The sequence below is a fragment of the Vitis vinifera genome, chromosome 5, assembly GCF_030704535.1.
Source record: "Vitis vinifera cultivar Pinot Noir 40024 chromosome 5, ASM3070453v1".
Taxonomy (NCBI): Eukaryota; Viridiplantae; Streptophyta; class Magnoliopsida; order Vitales; family Vitaceae; genus Vitis; species Vitis vinifera.
Genome location: NC_081809.1, coordinates 17,842,051 through 17,854,704, shown reverse-complemented (window position 1 = coordinate 17,854,704; position 12,654 = coordinate 17,842,051). Strand labels below are relative to the sequence as shown.

Sequence of the window (12,654 nt, the reverse complement as noted above, 5' to 3'; positions counted from 1 at the left end):
GTAGGAAAAATCTTATCACTTTAATTTTCTTATTGGATTTAAAATCAAACATGTGATCTTCATTAGATAGTTTTTTTTTTCTTTTATTTTATTTAAGTTTATTAGATATTTTACCATCCATATTTTATTCTATTTATATAAATTAGGAATTCATTAACTTTACCAAATAATTAATCCTTCTAATCTAAAAACAATTAGACACATTAAGTTGATCCTAAAGAACGATAACTTGAAATACTACAAAGTTGTAATGATTCAATCTTTGATTTTTCTTGCCTAGGGTTGTCACATACTTAGGTTTTATTATTTTAATTACAATAGAGATTTGCAATTACCATAATTATTTTTTAAGTGAAATTTGATATTTGCTTTTAAAGAATTGGATTATATCAGTTGCATATAATAGGAGGATCTTAAATTCAAGGATAGTAAAGGTAATTTTGAAACATTGATAACATTCATCTTATTAGATTATGGACACTAGTTATAGAAAGCTTGCAAACAATCATTAGTATATCATAGACCCAAGTTTTTTTTTTTTATCTCGATTTAATATCATAGGATATAGAAGTGCAATTAACCCTCTACAATGAAATGTTATAGCAACTTCAAAATTAGATGCTAAGGGAGTTGGTATTTTCTTATGGGTCTCAATGGTTCTCGCTTAAACTCATATTCCTTAGTGGCACATTGTTTTAGAGATATTTGGGTTTCTTATTCATATATGTGCATAAGGGCATTTTAGTAAATATCCTAGGTTATTCAAAAGCTTATGAATGATCTTTTTGGGTTGAGTTAATTAATTGATTGAAGCCTAACAAGGTTAATTAATTAATTAGGACCTAGTGAATTCAATTAAGGAACCCCAGCGCTAGATGGGCTCAAGTTACTTAAGCTTACAAGGAAATCTATATAAACCCCCTTAAAGGATTAGGATTAGATACTTGACTCATTCTATCTTCCAAAGAGAGAGATCCCTAGCCTTCATCCCTATAGAAAAGTTCACCATTCTTAAGGGCTAAGATCCAAAAGAGAGTCATCAAGCGAAATATCATAAGATATTCAAGATCCATATCATCCTTTTCATATATCAGTTGGAACTAATCTAGGAACAATAATTGTTTTTAGAGCACCTATATCTATAGTCGTTTTATTATTATTGATTTTGTTGCTTAGATCCAATATCCTTACGATTGTACTGCATGCACCTCATCGATCTAAGACTTGGAATGGAGTTTTCCAAATATTTCAGTTGTTTCCTTCTTTCAAGAAAATTTTATATTTCCTTCAACAATTGTATGAAATAATATATGTTTTAGTCATTTATTCTATCCATATTTCACTAAATTCACAATATTCTTCTAATGTTATTGCCTTGTGAAAAAATGGACTATTGTATGAAATGCTTGATTTCCTTCTTTCAAGAAAATTCTACTCAGCTCTAGCTTTTTATTTGTCTTCCTACCCTACATTTCAAATATCTAATTAAGAAACTATTAATCTTTGGTAATTTGGGACAAATTTATCTATGAATAGACATCCCTTGATAGTCCAATTGTGTTCCATATCATATGTTATACATTTTCAACTAAAAATTGATTTTGCTAAAAAATTTCCTTTCATAATCAATAATAAATATTGATTTGTAAACACGAAAATCGGACAATAAGAAATCCAACACTAACAATTGGTCAAAGTTTTTGGTTGTTGTAATTGAACATTAGGTTAAAAGCATAACTATAACCCAAAAGTTCAATTATTGGTATTGAATATTAGATTTGAAGGATGGTCAGAAACCACATTTAACTACAATTTTTTAATATTAGGTTGAGATTCCATGTTTTCGGACTCATCGAAAACCAATGATGAAAATATCAGTGTTAATGGATGTATCAATAACTTGATTTTACGGATATATCAAGATATATCAAAAAATATCGATGGATATCCTGACATGAAATCTCTATGAAATGAAAATGGATCAAAACTCATGAAAATGTTAAGAAAAATGCAAATATATATATATATGTATAGGGAAATATCAGTGGGAAATATTGGTGAAATGAAAATTGATGAAAAAAAACAAAAAAAACAAATCATAGAAATATTGGGAAAAAACTCCAAATAATAAAATTAATAATACATATAATGAAGTTGTTTTAATTTTAACAAACAAATTAATATATATTGAAGGATATAAAACAAATAATATAAGTAAGTATTTTTTATTTAAAAATGTTGATAATTTTATTTATAATTTTATATTTGTCTTGTATTTAATTATTATGTAAAATAAATAATAAGATAATTAAAATTAATTTATTTAAAATAAATTTTTTTTAACTAATTTATAATACATAAAAGATATAATATGTATGCACAGAATTTATGTGGCTTTATAGCACCAAAGCACATGTAGTTTGGTGGTGAGTGGTTATCATCCCTTGCTCAAGGTGTTTGGTTCCAAGCCCTCCCTAGCAAGTTATGGTAATTTTTCTATTTAGCTTTAAAAGTGCAATCCCAATCAGAATTAGTGTTTGGACGGAGGGAACTCATGGGCGTAAAGCTAGTTTGACGGAGTTTTTAACAGTTTTTTATTTTTAAAAAATAGAAAATAGTTTTTAAAAATTCATAATATTGTTTGGTTATCATTCTCTATTTTTAATTTTTTAAAAACAAAGTAAAATAAAAAATAACTTTTAAAAAATAAGTAAAAATTATTTTCACTAGTTTTTAAAAACAATAAAAAAAAAAACATATACACTTTATTATTTCTTTTTTACATAAAATTATTATTTTTCAATATTTTTTATTGTTAGGTAAATTAAACAAGATTTAATGTATTATATTTGTTAACAAGTCTATTAATTTTTAAAAATAATTTAAAACTTAAATAATAAATTCATTATACCATAAATTTATAAATATAATTATCATTTTTCTAACATATAATAAAATAGTATATTTTCTACTAAAAATATAATTTATGATTTTATTATAATATTAATATTTATGTTTTACTAAAAACTATATATTTTTTAATTTATTTATAATTAAAAATTTATTTTCATTTTCAATAAGACTTCAATTAAATTTAATTAATTAATATTATATAAATTGAATTTAAAATGTTTTTACAAAATCAAAACAATTTTTTTAAAAAAAAAAATTTATCCAAACAAGTCTTTTTGTTTTTTTATTTTTAAAGTTCTTTAAAAAAAAATAATTTACCCAATATCCTTAATTTTATAAAACATTAAAAACTTTTTTTGTATTCTTTAACTTCAAAGAAGTTTATTAAAAAAAAAAAGCATAAGAAATCATGATCAACACAAAAAATTTTAAAAAATAATAATTAAAGTACTTATTTGACTTATATTTAAAATGAATATTAAAATTATTTTTATCTTATAGAAATTTTTATTTTACTAAAATAAAAAAATTGTTTCATAATTTAAAATATATATATATATAACACATATATAATTGTAATTTAATTTTTATTTTTGAATAAGACTTAACTTGAATTTGATTTCATATTATTATAAATTAATTTATAATTTTTTTATAAAATAAAAATAATACATTGTGTAATTCCTCACAACCAATTTAGGGGTAAAATCATAATTTAAAATAATTAATTAATTAAATTATTTTTATAAGGATAGAAAAGTCTTTTTGCTTTTAAAAGCCGTAGGTATAAATTAATTTTCCTCCATCTTCTTTATTCAAAAAACACTTTTACATAGGGATTAGAAAGATCAGATAGCATAGGGAAACATAAGATTTGGAAGTTTAGGGTTGAAGATCGATTTTTCATGTAAGATTTTGACCCCTAGATTAATATTTTAGATCCGTTAATTAGCTTTAAACACATTAAAAAATCACAATCTAAATTAAAGTTTGTTTATTTAATTTTTTAGATCAAAATATTGGAATTTTATGAATGTAGATTAATTTATTGATGAAAATAGAAAATTTTCAATTAAATAGAAATTAAATAAATAAAAAATTAGTGGAAGTGAGAAATTTTAGATTTAGAAAATAAATAAATAAATTATTTGTAGAGGCTTTAGGTTGGAAAAAATAATAATAATAAATAAATTAAATTAATAAGAAGAAGAATAGCATATTTTTGGATTTTGGAATTTGAGGAACTATATATCGAGGTGGCAATTTGAAAAAATAAAAAATAATAATAAAGAAAAGAAGAACGAATACGTACGAATTGTTGAGTCAAAAAAAAAAAATCAATATGTAATGGTGAGAAGCACTAGGTGGTGGTTTGTAAGTTAGAGGGTGGAATAGGTTAAAATAATAATAATATAATAATAGATATAGTCAAATCAATTTGTAATCGTGAGAAGCACTAGAGTGGTGGTTTGTAAGTCAGAGGGGTGGAAGAGGTTAAAATAATAATAATAATAATAGATATAGTCGGTCGCATGGAGTAATGGTGGTGTTGCAGGTAATCAAAAGTAATAATAAATAAATATATATAGTGTCAGTTGGTTGACAAGAATAATAATAATAGTTTTTTTATACAAGTTTAAATTTAATTTAAGTATATAAAGAAAGAAAAAAAATTAATTGGGGTAAAATTAGGAATGAATATAAATTTTATAAAAATTTGGAACTTTATTAAATTTATATTACTGTTATTATTATGTAAGAAGTTGAAAATAATATTAGGTAGTAATAATATTAACATAAGAAATTAATTAGAATCCTTAATACTAAATTAAATATTTTTAAGATTGTGAAAATAATTTTCTTCAAATTAAATTCTTTAAGATTTTAAGTGTTTTTTCAAAGTAAGGAAAATTAATGCATATTTTTTAAAAAAATAATAATTTTCTTTTTATATTGTGTTTTGAAACGTGTAAAAATATTGTTTTTATTTCTGTGCATGGATCAAATTTATGTTTTGCATAGAAAATATGTTTGAACATTTTCTTGTTTATGAAAAATAAAAATTGTAGAGATATGATATTTCGTTTAGTAAATTCGAATTAACGAAATAAAGTGTTTGATTCTAGTTTCTATAACTATAATCAATAGGTTATAATTGTTAACATTTGATTTTGTTCACCTTAAATGAAATAAATTTGAAACTAGTCACTCATTTGTAAAGTCTCACATAATTGAGTATCATTTGTTATTTGATAACTATAGTAAAGATATTTTGAATGTATTTGATTTAGTTTTGATGAGAAATTATTTAGAAATTGATATAAGAAAGTTTTGTTGAAAAGTTTGATTGTATTAGCATTTGAACTTAAAAATTTTTATGAAAATAATTATACGATATATCTCATGTTTATAATTATAATTGAAAATGTTTGATCCATGAAACTGTATTGATATTCTTTATCGAACTTTAAGATCATATCTTTCCGTTGATAATTTTTCAAGCACTCTTAGGTAGTGTTTGTTTTTTTAGTTTTTTGTTAAAAGTAATTTGTTTTCAGAATTTAGGTTATTTGTTTTTCTATTTTTTCATGACTAATTATAAACTTTTTACTAAATAGAAAAGGTCAAAATATATAACTTTTTCTAAATAGAAAAAATAATATATTGGTCTTTTTACTTTTTAATACTTAATAAAAATAAAATACTACAAAAACAAACAACCTAATAATTAATACTATTAAACATTAAAGATCTATTTAGAATTAAGTAAAAAAAACAAACATCACTTTAGTTCCGGTGAGGAGTAATGACTAAGTTAGGGAATTTTTCTTCATTAAGTTTTGGTTCAAAATTTATTTTGGACATTACTTAGATGTTAAAATTTAATTTTCATTTAAATTATTTGAAATTGAAATTATTTGTACAATAATATAAATTTGGTAATTGATATTTTTTAATTACAAAATAAATGTTTATATCGTTTTCACTTAAAATCTTATATTTGAAGTGTAAAATGATCGTCATGTCAAATGATCGTCATGTCAACGGGGGTTTTGGGGCGTGATACATTGTCTTTAAAAATAATACAAATTATTTGAAGGTAATATAAATTCTTTCATAAAAATATGCTTTTTATTTAAAAATAATAATAATTTTCAAAACGTCCGTCAAACATTCTATTTTTTAAAAAAAATTCTAAAAACTATTTTTTTTCTTTATTTTAAAAACAAATTTTAAAGAACAGACGCCGGGCTATTTTTTTCCCATCTTTTTTTCAAATTAAAGTTTCTAACTTTAAAAAGAAGCGAATCAAAAAAAAAAAAGAAAAAGAAAGAGCGGCATCGCATAGTGCGATTGCACCGTCCAGCTGGCACTGACATCACCCAAAGTAAGATGCTCTATCTCCGTAATCTCGTCTGCAGCAGCCCGTGTATTCACTCTCTTCGGTCACTGTTTCATTGTCCTTGAATTTTTGCATATTAAATGTGTTTTTTAATTCCCATGATAATTATTTCCTAATTTCTAATAACAAATTTTTTTTTAGTGTCTTTTTTTAAATTTTCCAATTTATTCGACTTCTTCATTTAGTTAGTGTCAATTTAGTCCTTAAAATACTTAAAATTTTCATAAATAACTATAATTTTTTAAAAATACATTTATTTATCTTGAAGAAAGTAGTGTTTAGGTTGTTCTAATAATTGATTTCTTTTTTTTATATATATAAAAATTGTAGAAATATTTTTCAATAATATCACAAATTTACAATCGTAAAATGTTAGGAATAATTCTTAATCACTTAATTTTAGTAATTTCAAAGAAAAGATAAAAAATAAATAAATAAATAATATTTATTTGACATGGTTTCATGCATTTAAAAAAAAGTTTAAACTATGTTCGATTTAAAAAAAAATTGAAAGAAAATAAAAATAAAATATGAAGTAAAATAAAAAATATATTTAAAATGAATAAATTATTTATACATATATATTTAAAATTTATTTTATTTTTTATTATATAAAACTTAAATAATTTTAAAATATATAAATTATCAACCAATTTTAATTATATTTGATTTTTTTTAATATATTTTGTATGATATCTTTTTTCATATTTTCGGAGAACCAAACATAAGCCGAGGAGAAAAATTTAGAAAGGTGGCAGAAGAAGAGAGGGAGTAGGGGAGATTTAAGCAGACTCGCAATGTTTGGTGGAAGGCAAGCGGGGGAGATTCTCATAGGGCGCTGGAAAGAGAAGAAGAGGGGGCTTTTTAAGACCTACCAAGGACCAGCTGTAGTTGTGTACTCTCCCAGACAAGTCGTACTCGGTACCCCTAGGCGCTACCTACTTTTTTTTTTTTTTTTTCTTTTTCTTTCTGTATACATTACATTGACACATAATCCTTCATCAGCAAATTTTTGCTAAAAAATCTGCACAATCTACATTCACAATTCTGCAAAATCCCTTCTAAGTTCTGATTTTGGCACAAGTTTCTTATGGCTTCCACAAGTTCTACTTCTACTTCTACTTCTATTTCTACTTTCATCCCACAAAGGAATTTTGATGTTTTCTTGAGTTTTAGAGGTGAAGACACCCGATTCAATTTCACTGATCATTTGTATGAAAACTTGATTCGAAGAGGTATTCATACCTTTAGAGATGATTCACTTGAGAGAGGGGAAGAGATTGAACCTGAACTCCTAAAAGCTATTGAAGAATCAAGGTTTTCCCTAATAGTTTTCTCGGAAAACTATGCTGGTTCCAGATGGTGTTTAGATGAGCTGGTGAAGATCATGAAGTGCAGGAAAGAAATGAAACAAACTGTGGTACCGATTTTCTACCATGTGGATCCATCCCATGTACGAAACCAGACAGGAAAGTTTGGAGAGGCATTTTCTAATTACAAAGAAGATTCAGAAGAGATGAAAGAGAAGGTGCGAAGTTGGAGGAGCGCATTGACAGAAGCAACCAATATATCTGGAGAGCATGTGAAGGATGGGTAAAGCTTTATTAATTTCCATTCAACTTTCTTTTATAAGTTAGGTTTTATTTACTGCTACAGGAATCAGGCATTTTTATAATTACAGTGTAATACTTGAATAGATTTGAAGGTCATTTATGATTGCAACTCATGAATCAAAGTATATCAAGAAAGTCACTGAAGACCTGCAAACCCATGATATTATGAGATATGATGAGGACCTTGTGTCTCCATTGTGAATAGGGGATTGGGTAATTATAATGTCACATATAACATAGAGAGAGAGAGAGAGAGAGCTGCAAATGATATCTATATATGCACAAGAGAGTGGGTCATTACAATATGATTTTGTTTGATATAAATTTGCTCCATGCTTAGCAGCCTATAAATGTTCCCAAAAAAAAAAATCAATTTGACAATGTCTCACTACATATTTTATTTTCATTGTCTTATATACTTGATACAATAAAAATGTCCTAAAAATGTAATTTGAGTTCTAAAACTTAATACTTTTGATATAATTTTTTTTACTATAACTCATTTTTCATGAAGAAGCTTAACATGTATTTGTTTTTTAATCAGCTATAGCCTAATTAATCATCACATGTACTTTACAATTGGCAGGTATGAGTCTGAGCATATTAAGAAAATCGTCAACAACATATTCATGAGATTGAATTGTAGAATGTTTGATGTTGGTGCCAACTTGGTTGGTATGGATTCCCATGTAAATGAGATAATTCGGCAGCTATGTGTTGATCAATTGAATGATGTTCGTATAATTGGTATATGTGGAATAGGTGGAATGGGTAAGACGAGTATCGCCAAAGTTATATATAATAAATTTTCTCATGAATTTGAGTATATGAGTTTTCTCGAAAATGTTAGAGAAGTTGGCAATACTATGGGTTTGCATCATTTACAAAATCAACTTCTTTGTGATCTACTACAAGTGGAGAGAAATCAAAATGTAAGCAATGTTAGCCAAGGAGCCAATATGATAAAAAATATTCTCCGATTTAAAAGAGTTTTTATTGTTCTTGATGACATTGATGATTCAGATCAATTAGAATATTTACTCAGAAATTGTGATTGGCTTGGAAGAGGAAGCAGAGTCATCATAACAACTAGAAGTAAACATTTGTTACAAGAAATGGATGACGTATATGAGGTTGAGGAATTAAATTTTGAACAAGCTCGTTAGCTTTTTAGTCTCTATGCTTTTAGACAAAATCTTCCTAAACAAGACTTTATCCACCTCTCGAATCGTGTAATCTATTATTGTCATGGCCTTCCTTTAGCTCTAAAAGTCCTCGGTTCTCTCTTGTTTAACAAGACAATACTCCAATGGGAAAGTGAATTGTGTAAATTGGAAAGAGAACCTGAAGTGAAAATTCAAAATGTGCTTAAAGTAAGCTTTGACGGATTAGATCATACACAGAAGAAAATATTTCTTGATATTGCATGTTTTTTTAAAGGGGAAGACAAAGACTTTGTTTCAAGGATATTGGATAGTTGTGATTTGTATGCAGAGATAGGAATAAAAGTCCTCTATGATAAGTGTCTTATATCTCTTTCTGAAAATAAGATACTTATGCATGATTTGGTACAAGAAATGGGATGGAACATTATTCGTAGTGAATTTCTTGATAATCCTGGAAAATGGAGCAGATTGTGGGATCCGAGTGATGTGTATCGTGCATTTACAATGAAGAAGGTAACCATCAAACTCATGAACTTTCTTAAGCTTCATTAAAATACGTAAATGTGAGCAATATCATTTTTGTCTAAGTTACATATCCATACAATTTTAGCTAGCTTTATCTTTTTTATGTTTGCCTAATCCTGTGTTATTGTTTGTAGGGGATGAAAAATGTTGAGGCCATATTCTTAAACTTGTCTAGATCAAAACAACTACAATTTAGTACAAAGGTTTTTGCAAAGATGAAACGACTTAGATTGCTCAAGATTTATGGGATGGATTGTTGTGGTTTCATGAAAAAGGAGTATAAAATTATTCTTTCTGAAGATTTTCAATTTCCTTCACAAGAGTTGAGATATCTTCATTGGAAAGGATACCCTTTGAAATCATTGCCGTCAAATTTTCATGGAGAGAACCTTATTGTACTCAACATGATGGATAGCAAAATAAAACAACTTTGGCAAGGAAATAAGGTATAATTAGTATTTCATCATATTATTTTGTTTGAGATTAATTTTTTGTTCATGAAAATTCATTTTGTACTAAATCAAAATTCCTTTTGTCACAGTGTTTGGGAAAGTTAAAGTTCTTAAATTTACTAGGATCAAAGCAGCTCACTGAAATATCAAACTTTTCAAATATGCCAAATCTAGAGGAGTTAGAACTTGGATATTGTACAAGTTTGAATATCGTTGATCCATCTATTGGAGTTCTCAAGAAGCTAACTTTGTTGAGTTTGAGTGGGTGTGAAAACCTTACGAGCTTACCAAGTAGCATTCAATACTTGGACTCTCTTGAAACTATTTACTTGAATAATTGCTCAAACTTGGAGAAATTTCTGGAGATAGAGGAGAGTTCTATGGAAGCTTTAACTTATCTTCACTTTGATCGATCTGCTATTAAGGAATTACCCTCCGCAATAGAATATCTCCTTGAAGACCTCCAACTCTTTGTTTGTTCAAATCTAGATGCTTTTCCAGAAATCATGGAGGATATGAAAGAATTTCTTGATTTAAGAACAGGTATAAAAGAGCTACCATCATCAATGGAACATCTTAATATTAATTCATTGTTTTTGAGTGATTGCAAGAACTTGAGGAGTCTTCTAAGCAGCATTCGTAGGTTTAAATCTTTTTGCCGACTCTTTCTCAATGGGTGCTCAAGCCTACGGAACTTTCCCGAAATCATGGAGGGTATGAAATACTTAGAGGTGCTTGGTTTGGAAGGAACAGCTATAAAAGAACTGCCATCATCAATTCAAAATCTGAAAAGCCTCCAAATGTTGTATTTGAGCAATTGCAAGAACCTTGTGACTATTCCAGACAGCATTAATGATTTGAGATGTCTTAAACGATTGATACTCCCTGGTTGTTCAAACTTGGAGAAGTTTCCCAAGAATCTGGAAGGCTTATGCACCTTGGTAGAACTAGATTTGAGTCACTGCAATCTAATGGAAGGGTCGATACCCACTGATATCTGGGGTCTATATTCCTTGTGTACATTAAATCTAAGTGGAAACCATATGGTTAGCATACCATCTGGCATCACTCAACTTTGTAGACTTCGTCTCCTTGATATCAGTCACTGCAAGATGCTCCAAGAAATTCCAGAGCTTTCATCAAGTCTACCACAAATAGATGCCCACGGCTGCACGAAGCTGGAAATGTTATCAAGTCCATCATCTCTACTCTGTCCTTTCCTCAAATGGTTCAAATGGTTCAATCCAACAAGTAATGAGGTATGATTTTTATTTAATAACGACACTTAAAACTTTTCATCCACCCAGTAGTACTCCAATTACATATTAGCTTTGATTGTATATGCAGTACATGAATCGGAATTGGAAGAAAGGCAAGGTAATTATTATTCCGGGAAACGGTGGAATTCCAGGGTGGGTGTTGCATCAGGAGATTGGAAGCCAAGTAAGAATAGAGCTTCCTTTGAATTGGTACGAGCTAGGATGACCACTTTCTGGGATTGGCTTTCTTCTTTCTTTATCATAAAGGGAATCATTTTGAGGTTCCATATTATTTTGATCTGACATTGCACGGTGATTCGGATGAAGTTGTGGATCACCTCTCCATGGATTCTTTGTGTAAATGTCACGAGATTAATGGTGATGTATCAGATGAATTGTGGGTGACTCTCTATCCTAAGAATGCTATTCCAAATAAGTACCACCGCAATCAACCATGGCACTTTCTGGCTGCGTTTGATTTTTCTACCCGGATTAATGGTGAGGTTACTCATCCCAATATCAAGAGGTGCGGGGTTCAGCTGATGTACACCCGTGATTCTCTAAACAGCAGTGTGCCTATGTTGTTGGATCATCAAAGAGGCCATGATGATGCCGGGAAAAACCAAGCAGATGATCGGGAACCATGCCGTAAAAGATTGAGAGCATCCAGCACTGATCTCAAGCTTTAAGCTCCATTGCCAGGTGCGCTTGCTAGCTAAGTCCTTATATTCCACCATCTCTCTATTTTATTTGTTCATTCAAGCCCTCATGGAAACTTACTGGTAAGCCATCTTCCTCCTTAATTACTTTAATCTATGTGTGGACTATATAACACCATAAAATTTGGACTAGTTATTTATCTTCAATATAAGATAAATATATTGCCAAGTGGTTAGAAGGAGTCGAAATTCTCTAATGTTTCTTTTCTTTCTTTTCTATTTTATGATAAAATACAAATCCTTTAAAAGGCCTTTTCACTACATCTTGAAAGGACAACATTAAGTTTGTTAGGCCAACAAAAGCTCTAATACCATTTATTGGGCTAGCAAAAGTTTCAATGTAAATATATGAATGAAAGAACGCATAAAGTAAAGATAATCCACATATAAAGGTGTCAAAGCTTTAAAATGCATGGTTTAGTCAACATGTATGTCTACACCTACAAATAAGAGATAACATTTCACTATATAATAAAAAAATATTACAGATAACAAAACATAAACAACTTTTGGGTCCCTAAACATCCATCGTTTTCCTAGTCTTTATGTCTTCAACTTCAGTTTTAAGCATTCTTACTCCATCAATTATCTCTTACTTTTCTTC

At 27.9% G+C, this 12,654-nt stretch overlaps 1 pseudogene; it reads left to right on the top strand.

The window, feature by feature from the left end:
• Positions 1-7,125: 7,125 nt before the first annotated feature.
• On the top strand, positions 7,126-12,654 carry LOC132252610 (disease resistance protein RUN1-like; annotated as a pseudogene).